Raw genomic sequence first — 20,903 nt, forward strand, 5'->3', positions numbered from 1 at the left:
TTCTCATTGCCGTGGCTTCTCTTGTTGCAGAGAACAGGCTCTAGGTGTGTGGGCTTCAGTAGTTGTGGCTCGCGGGCTCTAGAGCACAGGCTCAGTAGTTGTGGCGCACGGGCTTAGTTGCTCCGCAGCATGTGGGATCTTCCTGGACCAGGGCTCGAACCCGTGTCCCCTGCATCGGCAGGCGGATTCTTAACCACTGCGCCACCAGGTAAGTCCCCCCCCCCTCAGTTATTCTTAAAGTTTCCTTCTTACCCATGGTTGTATCACCTTCTTTACTTAGAACAAGCTCTTGGGGTTTTTCCATTCTTCATGCAAATAGCGTTCTGGAAAGCCATCCCACTGGGTCTTCAGACATGTCTGAACCCGAGGTTGCATTCAAGCTGGTATCACCACTCAAGTCACTGTCCACATACCCAGTGGCAGCAATCGGTACTAGAGGGCAAGCAAGGCACCTCCAGAATATAAAGATAACGGGTCCCTCTAAGAGGTAAACCAGTCAAATCAATACTTAATATATGAGATTAGCCACCTGAAATAGATCTGCCCCAAGCAGAAGAAAGGAAAGGGGAGACAAGGAACATTTCCTGATCACAGATAGTTTTCTAGATATTACATCTATTTTACAAACACCTTTAGGAGGTGGGTATAGTCACCCCCATTTTATAGATGAAGAAACAGAAGCTCAGAGGGACCATGTGGCTCACATTTTGATCTCAGAGATGTTTGCCCTCAGTGATCTACTTTCTGTCCCTACAGTTTTGCCTTTTCCAAAACATCAAATAAATGGAATCATACGGTATGCAGCCTTGTGAGCCTGGCTTCTTTCGCTAGCACAAGGCAGTTGACATTATATTATATGTTATGTGTTATTATGTGTTTCTTTTTATTGTAAAGTAGTATTTCATTGTATGGATGCGCCACAGTTTGTTTTTACTTCTTCAATGAAAGGACATTTACACTGTTTCCAGGTTTTGGCAATTACTAATTATACAACTATAAACATTCACATACATGTTTTGTGATATTCATTTCTCTAGGAGTGGGATTTCTAGGTCATATGATAGATGTACGTTAACTTTACAAGAAACTGCCAGGGTGTTTTCCAAAATGGCTGTAGCATTTCTGCATTCCCACCAGCCACGTGTAAGAGTTCCAGTTACTCTGCATTTCCAGAGTTCCAGTTAGTCAGCATTTGATATTGTCATTACTTTTTATTTTAGGCATAGCATTGTGGTTTTAATTTGCATTTTATTAATTACTGATGATGTTGAGCATCTTTTCATGTGCTTACCATATATCTTGCCATCCATATTTTTGCTATCCATGTATCTTCTTTGGTGAAACATCTGTTGAAATCTTACGCCCTTTTAAAATTACGTTGTTTGCTTTCTTATTGTTGAATTTTGAAAGTTCTTTATATATGTCATTTATCAGTTATGTAATTTGCAATTATTTTTTCTGAGTCTATGACTTGTCTCTATTCTCTTAACAGTGTCTTCTGAAGAAGTCCAATTTATCATTTTTTTCTTTTACAGATCATACTTTTGGTGTTGTATCTAAGAAATCTTTGCCTAACTCAAGATCACAAAGATATTCTCTTATTTTCTTTTCTAGAAGTTTTATAGTTCTAGGCTTTCCATTTTGGTTTATGATCCATTTCAATTTAATTTTTGTAGATGATGAGAGATGTAGATCAAGATTCAATTATTTGTATGCAGATATCCACCTGTCCCAGCACCATTTGTTGAACACCCTTGTCAATTTTGCCCATCTACCATCATCCACTTCTTCTTGCTTACTTTCTTCTAGGCATACTGGTCCTCTTGCTGTTCCTCTAACATGCCTGTTATGGACCTGCTGGGTCTTTGCACTTGCCATTCCCTCAGTCTGGAATATTCTTCTTCCAAATATCCACAAAGCTCACTCCATTTCATTCAGGTCTCTGCTCAAATATCACCTTATTTAAGAGACTTTCTTAAGGTCTGAAGACTCTGTTTAAAATGGCTCTCCCAACCCTATCTTGTGCTACTGCTTTACTTTATTTCTTTTCATAGCATGCATCACAATCTGACATTCTTTCTATCCATCCATCTATCTATCTATCATCTATCTATCTATCTATCTATCTTTATTTGCTTACTGACTATATACTCCTTCTCCCAATGCTATCAGAAGATTAAACACCATGAGAGCAGGAATATTTTCTGTTCTATTCACTATTGTATCCCTGGTGTCTAGAACAATTCCTGTACACAGTTCATACTTAATAAAAAGTTGTTGATCTTACCGAATAAATTCAAACAAGAAATATTTACTGAGTGCCTATTAGGCACCAGGCACAGTGCTAGGCTCTGGAGATATAACGGGGAGAAAAACAGACATGGTCCCTGCCCTTATGGAGCTCAAAGACCAGCAGGAAAGACCAACACTAACTAAATAATCACAGAAATGAAATGGATAGTAGCTTCTGGGCCTTGAAGGAGAAATGCATGGTGCTGGGGAGCTTTAACCTAGTCATAGGGAATTAGTCATGGAGGTGAGGGAAGGGTTCCCAAGAGGCAGCTGCGACCAACCTGAGAAATAAGGGTTAAAGGTGGTTCACTAGGTGAGGAGAAGGGAGAAAGGGCCTTCCAGGTACCTGGCACTTCCTGTGCAAAGACCCTGAGAGGTTAGGGAGCTTGGCATGTTTGAGGAGCTAAAAAAAAGATGGGTGTGCCTGGTGGCAGTGAGTTAGGCAAGGAGAGAACCAGGCAATGAGGCTGGGGTGCGAGCAGGGAGCTCACAGACTAGGTCACGCCAGCCAAGTAGGGGACTGCTCTTTACTTTAAGAGCAAAGAGAAGCCGTTGAAGGTTGGTTCCACCTTTTTAACCACCCAATGTACGTGGAACATAATAAACACTCAATAAAACACGCTTGCATGTTGAAAACAGTCCTACATGTTACTGGTGGAAGTGTACATTGATCCAACTTCTATGTAGGGCAACTTCACCACACCGTTCAAAATTACAAATATAAAATATATATACCTTTTCACCCAGTAATTCCCTTCTTGGAACTTACTCTACTGATATACTTGCCCATGTATGAAATGACAATTGCTCAGGGTTATTCACTGCAGTGTTGTTTCTATCAGCAGAAGAATGGAGACAAACCAGATGTCTCTCAATAGGAGATTACTGAAAAAGTTGTGATGCCTCCATGCAGTGGACTAAAATGAACCATAAAAAAGGGATAAGGAAGGCTTTAATGCATTTCTAAAAAAGAATTCCAAGACACATTATTAAGTTTTAAAAAATCAAGGTCAGAGCAGAGTTTGTAAATGACTACCATTTGTGTGGGTTAAAAAAAAAACAAACAAACAAAACCCCGAAACAACAACAAAAAAAAAACAGGCACAGGGAAAAGAAACATGTACAGCTTTCCTGTGCTTAGCAGATCTCCAGAAGGAGACCTCAGAAACTGGTAATGTTGCTTGCCTCTGGAGAGGGAAACCGGACGGCCGGGGAGTGGGTTGGAGGGAGACTTTTACAGTGAACCTTCTGAATTTTGAACCATGTGACTATCTTACCTATTCTAAAACTAATAAATTCACATAACAAGCACTCATTGGTTAAAAGAACTAATGAACTAGCAAACTAATTTATTAAACAAATGGCTTCCATCCAGTACTCCTCTCTGCTATTTAGAGGAAAAGGTTTCAGGGATTCCTAGCTTCTGCCCCTTCCCTAATTCCTGGCACAGTCCCCATGGGGAATCCACCAACAGAGGATCGCTTGCGGCCTTTGGAAAGGCAGGTGGGAGGAAAATATTTATTCCGGTCAATTGGCATAATTTCCAGGAAAGGCCTCCCTCTTTCACCTTGAAACCACGCTTGTCATGCGGCCCCACAGAGACCCATCAGTTGGAGGCCTTTGCCAAGCTTGTTTAATTAGGTTCCTTGCTGAAAAGCTGCGCCATTGGTCTCCGAGGTGCCAAGTGGCCCCAAAAGATGGAATCGCTTCTCCACAGGGAACTCTTGTCAGAAAGGCTGATATTTAACGCCTTCCTGCATAAAAACAAGCATCTAAAAGTTATTTGCAATACTGAGAAAAGCAAAGTGGTCATTCCAGAATGTCTTGAGCTCCCAAATTTCAACGACCCAGAGAGCTGGTCTGTGAGTTCTGATTAAATTCCAGTGGAAAGGCCAGTGAACAGCACGGGTTCGTGTCTTGGGCGGCTCGGTGTCATCACCCGGGCTTGATAAGGAGGATGAAAGGGAGAGCAACAGGCTCACCTTCAGAAGGAGTTCCCTGTTCCTCTGGGACCAGGAGGTGCTCCAGCTACTAATGAAGGAAAGCAGCTGGGCTCTGCCCTGGAGTCCCCTCCGGAAGGCCTGAGGCTTAGGCAGGCATGCGGGTCTAGGAGGGGCCCAACAACCAAAGGAGCAACAGAAAAGAATGAGAAGGAGGTGAGAGGTGGGGATCTTCAACCCTTCGTCTCCCTTTGTGCTATAATGTGATCATTTCTATAGCAACCCTATGGAGAAGAGGATTACCGCCCCCTGCCTACCTCATTCTACAGATGAGGAAACAGGCTCAGAAAAATGCAGTAACTTGCCCAAGTTCTCACAACTAGCAAGTGTCCGGCTCAGGGCATAAGCCCAGGGCTCTCTGATACCAGAGCCCATTCACTTTTTTTTTTTGGCCATGTCGCAGTTTGTGGGATCTTAGCTCCCTGACTAGGGATCGAACCTGCACCCCCTGCGGTGGAGGCACAGAGTCTTTACCACTGGACCACCAGGGAAGTCCCTGTTCACTTTTAAGTCAGAAATAAACATTTAGCTTTTAAGAACCTGTGCCATTTTTCTCTTAAATATTGCATCTCAATGTGCTACTGGACATCTGTACATTATTTCTATTCCAAAGACAAAGAAGATGAATTCTTTCTTTCTTCTTTCCTTCTCACCTTGAGTTCATCCATATGAGCTGAACAGGGGATTCTCAAATCCTTTTATCAGTCAAGAAGACAAAGACAAAATACCCAGGAGGCCCAGGGCAGCCAGAGCCCCTTTCCAGAGGCACGATCTGGCTGCTCCAGTCACTTGGGTATTCTAGGTGCCAAAATCTTCCCACAGGGACAAGACCAGCATATTTTCCATGCTGGGACTTTCCATAAACTGTGTCTTTTGCCTCTTCTGAAGACAAAACCAGGGAAAGCAACCTTATGTTAGCAGTGTGGACTTGAGTGAGACATAAGAAAGAACTTCCTGACAAATGAACAAGGGATGTTGGATCATAAACTGAGTGACCCAGAAAGGACAGCCTTGAAATAAACTGGTTGGCAGGTGCCATGCATATAATCCAGATTCAGGGGACTGTGGTCGATTTGATTATCTCACTACCTCCTGAGACACCCTGCCATCTAGTCTGCGTCTTATCACAGCCCCACATATATTTATACCTCTGAGCCTTTGCTCTTGCTGTTCCCTCCATCTGAAATGCCGTTCCCTCTCCCTGACTGCCCCAATTCTATCTATCAAGGTCTAGCTCAAGTCCCTGGGTCTGCTCAAAGATTTCTCTGCCCACTCCAGCCCATGCGAATCTATTCCTCTTGCAATTCTCCATAGTCTGGAACTCAGTCATGATCTTCTTGTTCCTGCAAAGTCAGGTGGCCAGGTTATTATCAGAGAGATGGGGAAAGGATGCTGGGAAGCGGAAGCAGCAACCGTCACAGCTGTCTACTCTGCTGGGAACCTGCCACACCAAACACATGACCACTGTCCACTCTGCCGAGAACCTGCCACATGCAACCATCTGACCCTCATTTGCATTCTGCAGGCCCCTCTTCTGGGAAGAGAATGCCATGAAGGCACACACAGATATCTGCCAACTGTATTTCCCAAATGACACCATATTATGAAGCTGGCATTCTGGAACACGCCAGTTTTTGTTGGTTTGGAGCACAGTTTCCTCAGCATCCAATCATCCCTGATACAGTGATGTGTTATCATTTGAAAGGTGCTCTTACACATAAGAATTTATTTTATCCTCATAACAATTCCATAAATCCCATTTTATAGATGAGAAAACTGAGACTGGGGCAGGGCAAGTGGTTTGCACCAGCTCACATGGTTAGAAGATAGCAAAACTAGCACTAGAGGCCAACCTCTTCAGACAACGGGCCAGGGTACTTTTCATCATACCATACACGGTTTGAAAAATGTCTGTCCTCTGCTACATAGCACAGGGAGATCAGCTCAATGCTTTGTGATGACCTAGAGGGGTGGGATAGGGAGGGTGGGAGGGAGGCTCAAGAGGGAGGGGATATGGGGATATATGTATACGTATAGCTGATTCACTTTGTTGTACGGCAGAAACTAACACAACATCGTAAAGCAATTATACACCAATTAAGATGAGAAAGAAAAAAAAAAAGCCTGTCCCTAAACCCAACCCCACTCCAAACTGCTGAAACGTACACATAGTGGACATTACCCATACTGTCATTGACAGGTGACAAGCCTGTCAGTGTTGATACCAGTTAAAATTCAGACTTTGACCTTAGCATAGAAATACTGCTACTTACTAATGTCTTGGTCTGGCATTTGGATTCTGGGTCACCTCCATTATTTCCTGCAGTTCACACCAAAGGCCAGGGCTAGACCAGCCTGGCATACCAGGCTCTGAGTGTGATGCAACTTCCGCCATTTGAGCTGAGTCGAGAAACCCCAAAGCTGTCTGTGCCAGTCACCTGGCTCTCTTGCATTATTCCCAGCCTGCCTCTCTTCAGGCTCATTTCTGCCAGACACTGAGAACTTGACTACAGACCACTCTGCACGATTTGCCTCTGTTTTCTGGTTTGACTCTTGACTTTCCCAGATAGACTTTGGCCTCCTGGTACCAGAAAACAGAGGTAGATTATAATGGGTCTTTATGTAAATTAATTAATGTCTGTAAGGTGCTTAGAACAATGACTGGCACGTAGTAAGCACAAAGTAAGTGTCTGCTATCATTGTTATCATTATTATCCCCACCATGATCATCATCACCATCATCTACCACCTGCCTGGTATAATACAGCTCAAATGCTTAATCCAGACTTCCCAATCCCTTGGTGTAAAGTCCCAGATCCATAGCATAGCTCTGCCTGGGCTCTTCTAGATCATCTCCTATGACTCTCCTCCTTGTGCTCCAAAACACCTGGACTTCCTTTAAGCCCACGGATGTGCCAAGCTCTCTAGACCTTTGCCCTGCTGTATTCTCCATTGAAATGCTCTTCATTTCCTGTCTCCCTCACCACCAAACCCCCTCAACCCCACAAATTTCATCCTTCAATTCTCAGCTGGAATCTTACTGCCCCCAGGACATCTCCTCTGTGTCAATTCCCCACCCAACACATCAAGATTAGGTTAGGTCTTCCTGCTACACTTTCTTATAGCATCCTTTAGTGACTATTCTAAATAGGTATAAAATTATGTCTTTAATGTCTGTCTTCCCACTACACTGTAAGCCTCATAAGAACAGGAGCCACACTTAAAGATTCATTGCTGTATCCTCAATGCCTAACCGGATTTTTAGAATGAGAAGGAGCTTAAAAACACACTGAATTGCACTGAACTGGATCAAGATAAAGTGAAAAATGATGTTGGCATTGACGCCAATGAAAAAATGACCTTAAAGCTTAATGTGCTATTATTTATTGACTGTATTTGCCATGACCTATTCAAAACTAGAACCTAGAATCTAATCAAGAAAAAAAGGATGAAGAATGGAAGAAACAGATAATAGAATCAATGTTTCTTTGTGCGTCTATAACTATTGCTACCCTGAAAGGAGACATTAATTAAAGCTGAAAGGAAAAGATGAAGGTCATGGGTATCAGGGATCAAACATCAATGAGCAAGTTACTCATCTCTGATTGGTCAACCCAGAGGATGCTGAACTTTGCCTTGTGCACAAGGATACTGCCCAGGACTATTGGTGATGTCTTTTGAAGACCACTGAAAATGTCTTCACCAACCCAAACAAAGCTGAAATGACCAACAAAGAAAGTAAAGGGCACCACAGCTCACCTGCCATTTCATAGTGATGGTTTCTGTCTACCAGGACCTAAGGTTCAATTCACTTCCAGGCAACAAGGACCTGCCCAATCCCTCTCTCTGCCCACAACAGCTCACTGAGTAAGTTCTAATTTCTATGATGAGCACTGGAGGGCTTGCCCCACAAGATCCATCAGGTTCTGATCCACCACTGAGAACTTTTGTTTTTTCCTGTGGATTAAGAGTAAGAAGTTCTCCTGACAGCTCACTTAATGGAAGTGAGAACTAAATGAGATAATGATATGTGATAGCTTTTTGAAAAAGTTGAAAGTTTTATATTCAAATGTCATGACTTTATTGTTGTTAACAACAGTGATTGTTTCTTGCTTTTCCCAGTTAATTTTTTCTTTCCTGTTCTTAAAAAAAAAAGAAAATAATAATTGCAGCATCCTTCTCAGGAGCATGGGAATGCTGTTTAATGAGAGCTTTCTAAACGGCTGTTTATTAACGCCTATAGAATTTCCTCTTTTACACATCTCTGTTGGAATGGAGAGTCCTCTAGGGAATGGATGGCATCATCTGCTCTTTATGAAATGCCTCTTGGGTCTGCCTCAGCGTGGATGATAAAGTTGGGTGATTGATATGAACGCATGACTCCCCAGCTGCATTTCTGCCTTCTGCTTCCCTGACCCAGCCCTCTACCCTCAACTTTTCCTTGACTCCATCCGCAGTGCTTGTGAAGCGGTTTTAGCCCCTCCATAATTTCTATCAAGCCACTCTAAAGCTGCCTTACATAAACATGCAGTCCATAAAAACCAGTACGATGGTTGCCCAAATGCAGCTTCAGACCATCCCTTAGCTGCTTCCCTTCCAATCAGACTGTTACTCCAAGCCCCTCCTGTCAGGGCACTGTTGAGAATGCACAGCGACTACCCACCGCGGCAGCCACCACCTGGCTGAGTCATCCAATTCAACCCGGCAAAACTTGACTGAAGGTTGGAGTCACACAGACCCAGCGTCAATCCTGGTTCTACCATTAGTCTGTGAGAGCCTGGGCCAGTCCTTCACTTCTCTGAGCCCGTGTCCTCATCAGTGGAGACATGAATGCTTCCTCACGTGGTTGCTGCCGGAATTCGAGGTAACATACACCAAGCACCTAGCTCCATATCAAGTGCCCACTAATTACACACAGAAAGGGTGGATACTGAGTAAGTGCGAGAAACATTCCAGAGACGGTAGAATTCTTAGGGAGAGATCAGGGTTGCCTGTGGATAGAGGTCAAGAAAGACTTTGCAGAGGAGCCTTGTAAGAGCCTTGAAAGAAGGGTGAGGAGTTTGGCAGATGGACTGAGGGGAGGGCACGCTGGGCAGGGGAACAGCACGAACAAAGCTGGGACTAGAGCCCAAAGCACTGGGCCCACTGGGGCAGGTAACAGGATGCAGCTGGAGCAGAGTAGGATTGAGGAGGGAGCCCTGGGAGAGGAGGCCAGAGCCAGGAAGAAGCTAGATCAGAAGCGCCTTTCACGGTCATCGTTAAGTTGTAGGGGACATGGTTTGGCCCACAATATAGCGAGATTCTTGTCAGCAAGGGCCATGTACACAATACATTAATAGCAATTGGATAATGAAAATTGAATGTTGTATATTAAAACCCCCAAAATGTAAGGGTCTCTGAACGACGGAGACGTTTGTCTTCTCTAATCAGAGAAGATGGCAGAATAATGAGAAGATGGGGAATAACGATGAGACTGGTTTAGGAGAACTGAGTCCTTTGGATGCTTCTCTTATTGGTGCATTAATGATGCTGTGAAATCTAGTTCCTGTCTAGTCCCAGAGGCTTGGATGGCAAGTCAGGTCTCCAAGTCAAGTCACAAGTCCTAAAAAAACAATCTTGGAGAGTCTTTCTGTTTCAACTCTCATTGTGTTCTTACCACACACAGGGCATTGCTTTTGGCTTTGGGGGCACAAAGATGAATAGCACCCAATCTGTCCCATAGGAACTTACAGCACAGCTGGGGAGACACAGACAGGCCTCAGAGCCCACCCCAGGCTGGTACCCACAGTGAATGTTCAAAGATGGTCAGAAGCTGGCTGAGGCTGGGTCTGAGTGGTTTTCCTCTGTTATTATATTAGACCCGTGCTTCAGTTTATCCATGTTGGAGTGGCCATCTTTTAAAAACATATATATGGGAGTTTTTTTCCATTAAGGAAAATGTGACAAATTCAGAAAGCTAGAAAGCTACCCATAATTTCACTACCACTCTTCACATTTTGGTGGCGCTCTCTCCAATTTCCGTTTCTCTACATAGGCAAGTTTGTCTGATGGTGTGTTTGTTAAATGATCTCACTGTACATACACTTTTGTGTACTACTTTTTCTCAGGAGCTTCATATCATAGGCATTTTTCTTTTCACTAAAGATTATTTTTAATGATCATCTTTTAAAAACCTCATGACATTTGATCACGTGACTATGTGAGAGTCTACTTGGTCGTGTCCCTTATTGCACTGCAGGCTGTGTGGTATCCAGTGGTGGGCACAGGCTTTGGAGTCAGGCAGACCCGCGTCCTCTCCAAATCGCATTCTGACACTTAGCTGTGTGGCTTTGGACAAGTTACTTAATCTCTCTGAGCCTCGGTTTTGTCATCTGTAAAATGAAGATAATCAACCACTTTGCATGGTTTATGAGGATCAGAGCTAACACACGTAAAGCACTAAAAAAGCAAGTTAGAGTCCTAGAAAGGAATGATGTTCATCTTAAATTGGAAGATCTCAGAGGCCAGGACCTAAATCTAAGCATTTATATATAGAGCCTAACACAGCCACCAGCACACACAGGCACTTTTGCAGAGAGAGCCCCCAAAACGACCAATAGGACACCCCCTACAGCCACAGCTATCCAAGGGTAGTGGTATACAGGAAGAACACGGGCTTTGGAGCTCGACTGTGCTGGGTTTGAATTTCCTGTCTACCACTGTGTGCCTCCGCAACTCATGTAACCTCCCTGAGCCTCATTTTTCTCATCAATGGGAATCATAAAGCAGGACTTTGTGAAATTTCAATCAAATTGAACTATTGCATGGAAAGTGCTTAACACTGTGAACGTAATAGGTGCTTAATACATCTTCCCGCCCCATCCTCACCTCCCCTAGAATCTTTCTGGTTTTCTGGTGATGAGATGATGAACTTGGAGACAGAGCACAGAGATGCTCTCCCTGGATCTGCCATACACTACCCCATTTCAGGCCTCTTTGTGCCTCAGTTTCCCTCACTATACACTGGGAATAATAACTCCTGCTGCTTCCTTCACACAAGCAATGGGCAGTCAAGAGAAAAGGAAAACGTGTTTGGAATAGAATCACCTGGTTGGGAGGTCTCCCTTTGGTCAATTTCTTCCTCTCCCCAAGGCCAGGCCCCTCAGTCACTGCCGGGTAGATAAGAGGGCTCACCCAACCAACTCCAAGGACGGACACCCCAGAGACACCTACCATGGGGTCTCCGTCCCAAGTCCACTTCCTCATTTTCCAGAATTGTATTTCATAAGGAATAAATCCTTTAAAAGGATTTTCCTGAGAGGATAGAGCCCCCAGGCTCTGCTTCATCCAGGGTTTGGTAAGGAGAATGGAAACCACGCTAGGCTCCTCAAGAAAGGACTCACTACAGGAAATGAAGTGCTGCAAATCCATCTGGAAGCTGGAGAAGAAAGGTCAGGGAGGCTGCCACCAGCTTTCCAAGAGCAGGAGGCTGCTCCTGCTGTCCAGGCCGGGGACTGCAGGAAAGTGTGCCCAGGCATCATGGCTGCCTGCATCACAAGGCAGGAGACCCACAGGGGATGCCGAGAGACATCTCCTGTCTGCCAAGGCCCACATCTCGGCCTGCTGCTGCTGTCGCCTCCCGTAACTCTTCCAAATCACACGAGGGCCTGCTGAGAGGCCGGTCCAGGAGGGATATATCAGCAAGAGATGGGGATGGAAGAAAACATGGAGAGCACATCCAATACTGAATCCTGAGGTTCAGGACAAAGGGAAAACAAATATAAATCTTAAGCCCAGGGAGCAAGGAACTCAAAGGTATGGGGCTGAAATGACATGAACCGGGAGGGAGGATTAATGGCATGGGGATCACGGGCACTGGTTTTGAATTCAATCCTAGCCCCACCAGCTGTGTGTGACCCTGGGCAAATTGCTTTACTTCTCTGGGCCTTAATTCCCTCAACTGCAAAGTGAGGCGAACAATAGCACCTACCTCTCAGAGAAAATTTAAGTAAAGCACTTACAGCTTTACTGCCTGACAGGTAATAAGTATTAAAAATACATTAACTCATAAAAGTCATTCCAGAACACCTCTCCCAGCCCCTCTTTCCCCTCTACCATTTTCCCCGCTGCCTTCTTTCGTTTTCCCTGCAAAACCTAAAAAGGTGGCATTTTCAAAAATCCCTGCCTGCAGCAATGCCTCGTCTTTCTTCCTTTTGTTCCTGAGGACAGAGAATAAGTTGGGAGACCACCCTCCCTTGACCACGGAGGAAGCTAAAACATAAAGGACCCCAAATCCTATTAATGATGGTTGGGCCATTTAAAGAAAAATCATACAGTGAAATTGACTTCTGGGGGCAGAGTACAGGTCTATGAATTTTAACACATGTAGAGATTCATGTGACTGTTACCACAATAGGATACAAAACAGCCATTTCACCCCCAAAATGGCCCTCATGCTACCCCTTGATAGTCACATCCTCCCTCCACCTCTAACCTCTGGTAACCACTGATCTGTCCTCCATTGCTGTAGTTTTGTCTTTTTGAGACTGTCATATAAATGGAATCATAACCTATGTACCTTGGTTACATGTAATCTATGCTTCTCTCAGCATAACGCCTTTGAGATTTACCCAAGTTGGTTCATGCATCAACAGTTAGTTCCTTTTGATTGCTGAGTAGTATTCCATGTTTGGGCCCTTTGAAGTGAATACTCAAGACATCCTTGGTGCTATTTCTTTGTGAAGGTTGCCTTAGTGAAGTTCAAAGCAATTGGTTCCAAGTAATAAAGGATGTATTTTTAAATAATTTCTTCAGCCATGTGCTCCATTCTTAGCTAATTTTTACCCTGTGGGAGGGTGATCCCCAAAAACATATAATCTAAATGTATGTGCTTCCCCAGTTGGGAGATGAATCATTGAGGGAGAAGTACAGTAGCTATCACTGGCGCCCAGCCTCCTCACGTGCTTCTCCTGCCTCCAGCCAGGTTCCAGGCTGCCCACGTGGTCTCACAGGCAGCCATACTGTGGCTATTCTGTGACAGCCTCCAAAGCCATCTCTGTGCCTACATCTGGTGGCCTTGGTTTCAGCTGTCTGATGCCTTACTACTGCTCCCCATGAAGAGAGCCAGTCATGTCTTTGGGGGTTCTTCACTGCTATGTTCACATCACTATCCTTTTTTTTTTTGGCCACACCGCACAGCTTGCAGGATCTTAGTTCCCTGACCAGGGATCGAACCGGGGCGCTCGGCAGGGAAAGCACAGAGTCCTAACCACTGGACTGCCAGGGAATTCCCCACATCACCCTCCTTGATTTCACTCCTGTGAGCCCATTCATTCCTGTGGCTTGTTTCTCCCGTCATGATTCCATTGCTCTCACTGAGAAGACACTCTCCTGACCAGAGGTTTGGGTTTTTTTCGCTTCACTGAGATATAATTGACATGCAACATTGTGTAAAAGTTTAAGGTGTACGACATGTTGATTTGATGCACTTATATGTTGCAAAGTGATTACCACCATAGCATTAGCTAATACCTCTATCACCTCATAAAATTACCATTTCTTTTTTTGTGTTGAGAACATTTAAGATATATTCTCTTAGCAACTTTCAAGTTTATAATACGGTATTAGTAGCTATAATTACCAAGCTGTACATTAGACCCCACAGAACATATTCATCTTACAATTGGAAGTCTGTCCAACATACCTCCTTTTACCCCACACCCCAGCCCCTGGTAACCACCACTCTACTCTCTGTCTATGAATTCAGTGTTTTAGGTTCCTCAGATAAGTGGTATCATATAGTATTTGTCCTTCTCTGTCTGACTTAACTTCACTTAGCATAATGCCCTCAAGGTCCACCCATGCTGTTGCAAATGGCAGGACTTCCTTCTTTCTCGTGACTGAATAATATTCCATTGTATATTTACATATATCACATCTTTATCCATTCATCCATTGACAGATACTTAGGTCATTTCCATATCTTGGCTATTGTGAATAATGCTGCAGTGAACATGGGAGTACAGGTATGTCTTCTAGATCCTGATTTCAATTCCTTTGGCGATACACCCAGAAGTGGGATTGCTGGATCATATGATAACTCTATTTTTAATTTTTTTAAAGGAACCTTCATGCTGTTCTCCATAATGGCTACACCAGTTTACATGCCCACCAACAGTGCACAAGGGTTCTCTTTTCTCCATATCCTCACCAACACTTATCTCTTCTGGCCATAGTTAAAATTCTTTTATCAGAATCCTGAACAAAGTGACCTTGCTCTTGCAATGTCATATTGCGACCTAATTATTAAAAGTCTTTCATTTTTACTCTCCCTCAGTCCCTGACTCTAAGATTGATGAGAATGGCTTCTCCTGAGTTGAGCTGGGGGAACGTTTTTAGTGTTGCACCTCAGTGTTGCTTCCAAAGTTGTCCTTCCTTCAGCCAGTGTCTGACTTAAAGCATACTGTTTTTATCTTCCCAAAATTTAAGTTCCCAGCTCACTGGGTGTGGTGGATGGTCTCCAAAGGTGGCCACCATCAACGTCTCTCCTCATTGTATGTGCACGCTACTTGTTCCATCAAGATGTACAGTCTATTTCCTTTTTCCTTGAATCTCGTTCTGACCACCAGAACGAGGCAGAAGTGTCACTCTAGTCCTAGCCTTTAAAAGGATGTGAAAAAGGTGAGGCTCTCATGCTCTCTGAGGAAGGCAGCCACCACAGAGTAAAGAAACGCATGGTCTTCTGAATGAGAGACCACATAGGGAAAGAGGGAGGCCCCACAGAGGAAGGCCATGGTGCCAGACATGTATTTGAAGCCTTCCTGAACCTTCCAGCTCAGCCCAGCCACCATCTGAATGCAGCAGACTGAGTGACCCAGCTGTCACTACTTGTCACCACCCAGACAAGCCCTTCCTGAATTCCTGAGCAACAGAATAATGAGAAATAATAAGTCATGGCGGTTCTGAGCCACTAAATTTTGAAGTAACTTGTTACCCAGCAATAGATAAGAAAAACATTGAAAGACAATCCCCCAAGTTTTCAAGAGGCAACTTTTGCCCTTTTCCTTGCTTCAGCATCTCAGTCCAGAGCCAAACCTGTGTTTCAACTTGTCTTCATGCCTCCCAGAAGGGCTTGAGGGTCTTCGTGCAAATAGAATCCCTGGTAGCTTCTGTCATGTGCCCTGACCTGCAAACTCCCACCTGTGACATGAAGACATGATTCCTTCTCTCTCCTCAGATTTCTGTTATGATGGGAGCTTTTAGGGAGAAGTTAAAATGAGTTTGTTCTCCCTAATCAGTGAAATAATGTACAGAAAGAAATCAGCCTGAAAGCCCAAACTGGCTCCAGACAACCTCCAGTGCAGGGAGACCCCATGCAATTAACAAGCATAGGAGCTACATTTATTTAGTGCTACCTGTGTACCAGGCTCCAGCTAAGTATGTTAGGTGCAGCATCTCACTGAATCCTCAGAACTACACTGGGAGACAGCTATTATTTTTATCTCCATTGTACAAATGAGACAAGTGAGGCTTAGTAAGATTAAGTAACTTTCCCTAAGTCACATAGCTATTAGCCCATCTTTTAGTAAGATCAGATGTCTTTTTCTGGGTTGTGGTAGCCGTATACACATCAGAGAGACACCTCAGTTCAGTGCTTTCAGCCACAGAAAATGCCAAGGAGAAGACCCCAGAGCTTTCCAACACTTTTCATTCCCTGACACACATAAAAAGTGACAATATAAGTAGGGCACACTGGGATAATGGGTTAAGGTTGCTTCAGGTAGAGGTGACAAGCCTAGGGCACTCCAGTTGGGAAACTCAAACTTTTTGTAATCCAAAGTCACTTCATTTCCCCAAGTCCTTTGTACCTCTTAGACTTCTAAGAGGGGATGAGGATAAAAAACTTTTTCTAAATATAACTTAAAGTAGATAGGTTATCATCTCAGAGCCTTTGGAAGAGCAGCCTTCAACCTCTAGAAAGGGCCCAACCTGGGAGATGTGTGTTTTCTTTTTTTCTTTTTTAATATATTTATTTTTGGTTGCATTGGGTCTTCGTTGCTGCACACGGGCTTTCTCTAGTTGCGGCAAGCAGGGCTACTCTTTGTTGCTGTGCGCGGGCTTCTCACTGTGGTGGCTTCTCTTGTTGCGGAGCATGGGCTCTAGATGCACGGGCTTCAGCAGTTGCAGCACACAGGCTCAGTAGTTGTGGCTTGCGGGCTCTAGAGCACAGGCTCAGTAGCTGTGGCACACAGGTTTAGTCGCTCCGCGGCATGTGGGATCTGCCCAGACCAGGGATCAAACCCGTGTACCCTGCACTGGCAGGCAGATTCTCAACCACCGTGCCACCAGGGAAGCCCGAGATGTGTGTTCTTGAGATGTGACCTTGGACAAATGTCTTAGCCTCTCTCGGCTTGTTTCTCTCTGAAGAAAAGTGAGAACTGCCCCAAAGGATTACAAAGTGAGCACAGTGGGTAAAGAAGGCATGAGGATTGGCCCTCATTCCCAGTAGAAAAATTCAGCCTTGGACACCACTGGAAAGAGAAAATAATTGTTCCCTTCAAAAGAAACTAATCAAGAAGGAGAGAATTTTCTAGAAATTAATGATAGTATGGGTATTACCTTCCAGATGCTTTGGGATTTATTCAGTTTTCTCCTGGCATTTTGTTTTATTTTTAGGAGTTTTATTGATGTAACTCACATACCACACAATTCACCCATTTAAAGTATACAATTCAGTGGTTTTTAACATATTCACAGAGATGTACAACCTTCACCATAATCTAATTTTAAAATATTTTCATCACTCCATAAGGAAACCCCACTCTTCCCAACACCTACCCCTCCCAGCCCCGAGGCTAATCTACTTTATGTCTCCATAGATTTGCCTGTTATGGATATTTCACATAAATGGAATCATACAATGTATCTTTGTATTTTGCGACTGGCTTCTTTCACTTAACATAGTGTTTGCAAGGTTCATCCATGTTGCAGGGTGTATCGGTACTTCATTCCTTTTTATTACTGAATTACATACTATTGTATAACTACACTGCATCTATTTATCTATTCATCAGTTGATGGATATTTGGGTTATCTGGGTTTTTTTTTTTTTTGCTGTTATGAATAAAGCCATGAACGTTTGTGTACAAGTGTTTTGCGTGGATGTATGTCATTTCCCTCGGGTATATACATAGGAGTAGAATTGCTGAGTCATATGGTAACTCCATGTTTAACATTTTGGGAAACTTCCAAAATGTTTTCTAAAGCAGCTGCCCCACTTTACACTCCCACCGGCAGTGTGTGAGGGTTCCAAGCTCCTCAAGCAGCAGTTTCTGACACAGCCAATTATGCACAGGGGCCTAGACCAGAGAGAACATGAAATCAACACTGCAGCTAAGATGAAAAAAAGAATGAGAGTGTTCATTGACCTACATGCCTAGAGGCCGGAGCTTGAGGCTAGACTGACAGGTTGGAGCCTTGGGCAATTCTCCTTATCACTCCAATTCAAGAATTTTAAAGATTTACGGTAATAGTAAGGTGAAAATGTCAGAAAAGACATGTTTCCAAAGTCATTCACCGTTTCTCAGCCAGACTTGTCAGCAGCAAATGTTATGTGTGTGTGTGTGTGTAAATGTGGGCTAATGTCTATAAATAGAAAACTTTCAGGAAAAAAAAATATTTTTTTTAGTTTGATTAAAAAACTAGATTCCTATGGATAATCCTGGGTCCCCAAAATGAAATCTCTCCGTACATCTCCAGAAACCATACAGATCAATCAGCAGAGCAATTAAACCACCCAGAACACAACCTTAATGAAACTATAGATGGAATTTTTGATACACAAGAGGTGCTCAATGTTCACTGAATTAATGAATAAACGGCAAAACAGCAGAGGAAATGAAGAAATGAAGTGTGATTATCATGCTAGATCCACATTCTACTAATTCTGACACACTGGCCTTATGAGCCAAAATCAATAGGAAAATGTAATTGGGATCCAGGTTAAGGCCTTAAATTTAGGTACCCTACCAACACCTGGCATGGTGCCTTGCACACAGTAGGAGCTTCACATACATTTGCTGAATGGGTTGAAGTCATGATCCTTGCCACTGGAACTCACTATCTTGTGGAACAGAGAGACCTTTAATTCCATAAATACCATCCTGTCTGAGAAGTACAGGGGTCTATATGGGTAGCAGTGGGTCCCAAAGGAGGGGCATGCCCTTGAGTGGGCACTTGGATAGCTTCATTCAGGATCAGGTTTCTCCAAACCATCAGCATATCTCTATCTCTACCTCCTGTTAATCAGTTGCTGTCAATACCATGGAGACACAGCATCTCTGAAGAGAATGAATCCCTTTCCATTGACATCTGGGGAGGCACCCGTTCCATTGACATCTGGGGAGGCACCCGTTCCCTTTCAGCTTTGAGTAATGAATGCACAAGAGGAGCTGCATTAGAACTCTGAAACTGACTAGGGCTCATAACCTTGAGGTTGGCTGAGCCCAAGAGCCCCTATGCCTGTTAATTTCAGCCACTGGCCCAAAGCAGGCCTCTCTAATCGCCAATCTCATCTACTCCTATTCCCAACCTGATGTGGGTTTTCCTACCCCCACTGCTGACCTCTATCTTGCCGTGTCCATGATGTTCTCTGGCACCCTTGTACCTTGCAAATAAATTCCTCACTCTCCCAGCACCCCAGCCTGTTCATGCCATACATATTTGCCCACGCTTCTCCTCCCATCTGGAATGCTCTACTTGCCTCACTTATTCACCTGAAAAAACATTCTTTTCTCTATGAAGACTGAGCTTAAGCATTACTTCTCCTATGAAGGTGTTCTTTGCTTCCCCTAGCATCGTGTCTTCTAAGATTTTTTTCATGTTAACTGCCGAATGCAAACCAATCAGATGACACTGGTTCTTTAAAAAATGAATACAATCTTAGGCCAAATTAACAAAGGCATGGTATCAAGAAGGGAGGTAAAAATCTACTTTGTATTCTGCTTTATTCAGTGTACATATAGAAACAGTGATTTTCAAGTATGGTCCATGGACTCCTGGGAATCCCCGAAATCCTTTCAGGGGATTCTCAAAGTCAAAACTACTTTCATAATAATAATAAGACTTTGAGCATCAGTGATAAGAACACACACACACACACACACACACACACACACACACACACACACACACACACACACACACACACACACACACACACACACACACACACACACACCAGTGTTTGGCCAAGAAATAATCACCACCTCACAGCCTCCCCCATTATTAAAAAGCAATAAACACTCTAACAAAAGAGAGACATCAGGTTGCCTGGTATTATCATTCTCCCATTCAACAAATGCTTACAGCTCACCACCTGGGCACCAGGCACACAGCTGGCCCAGAAGATTTTGCACTTACCAGCACATGGTCCCTGCCCTCCAGAGGTTCACTCTCAGGTGGGAGACAATTACATAAAGAGATGATTGTAGAACTGTCTCTTCCGTCCACAGGGTCTCAACCACACTGAACAGCGTGGGAGCTCCTGAGCAAGTGGTGCTATTTGGAGCCTTTGCTTAAACTGCCCCTCTGCCTGGCATGCCCCTCCACTCCCGCCCCACCCCCAAGTTAGCAACGGCCGCCCACCCGTGCCCCCTTCTCTGACAGCGGGTTTCCCACTGCAGCAGATCCCAACTGGAAGAGGGGAGATACCACCACCTTAATTCAAGTTCTGAATTTTTATTTTTACCTAGGATTGGACATTTCAATTAACGAATTAGGACTCTGAAGAACGATCCCTCCCAGGCAGCTTTCTGTTCGCCTATCTCTAATCCTCAGCATCTAGTATGACAGCACACAGTAGGGAACAACATACACCAGAGCTTTCACAAACTGATGTATTTACTTCATTATCTGCTGATCAGCTGAGTGCTCGTGGGGGTATCTCAGTCACTTTAAGTCACATGACTGCAAGGACACAGATGTGCGCTAGCTCAGCCTCGGGTTGAGAGTCCTTGGGGGACACTCGCATCCTGGTGTGGCTTCTCCCTGTATCTTCTGGCTGCTCTGCCCACTCCAGCCAGTTACCCCGACATTCCCTGCTGCTCTCCCTCCCTCCCTCCCTCTCTCCCTTCCTTCCCTCTTTCCCTGCTGCTCTCCCTCCCTCCTCCCTCCCTCCCTCTCACCCTTCCTTCCCTCTTTCCTGGCTGCTCTCCTTTCCCTCCTAAATCTATAGTGTTTGGTACATTCACAGACCTGGCTTAGCAGTTTTGTGACCTTGAAAAGGGGCTCAACCCCTCTGAGCTCCCTTCTCCCTGGCTCCCCAGGCCGGGTTCTGGGTGAAGCACTTGGTGTACATTAGGGCTCATGACTCCTCACCGTGGCCCCCTGTGGTAGGTATGGTCATTACTCCGCTGGACAGGCCGGGAAACAGAAGCTGAAGGAGAGGAGGTAAGTGACCCAAGAGTAACTTGTGTAGAGTTGGGATGTGACCCAGGTCTGCATTCTCCACCGATTTCAGGCTCACAATAACCTCATGACTGCTGGCTTGCTCCTCCCCGCTTTCCTGCTAAGATGGAGTAAAGTAGGCAAGGGCCGCTCAAAACAGATCACAGGTTCACACAGCCTGAACGC

The 20,903-nt window shown here is 44.4% G+C and overlaps 1 protein-coding gene across 4 annotated transcripts in view; it reads right to left on the reverse strand.

The window, feature by feature from the left end:
- The window catches only part of NOS2 (nitric oxide synthase 2), a 122,698-nt gene that overhangs the window by 101,047 nt on the left and 748 nt on the right, over window positions 1-20,903 (reverse strand). The window lies entirely within an intron of this gene.

The sequence above is a fragment of the Globicephala melas genome, chromosome 20, assembly GCF_963455315.2.
Source record: "Globicephala melas chromosome 20, mGloMel1.2, whole genome shotgun sequence".
Taxonomy (NCBI): Eukaryota; Metazoa; Chordata; class Mammalia; order Artiodactyla; family Delphinidae; genus Globicephala; species Globicephala melas.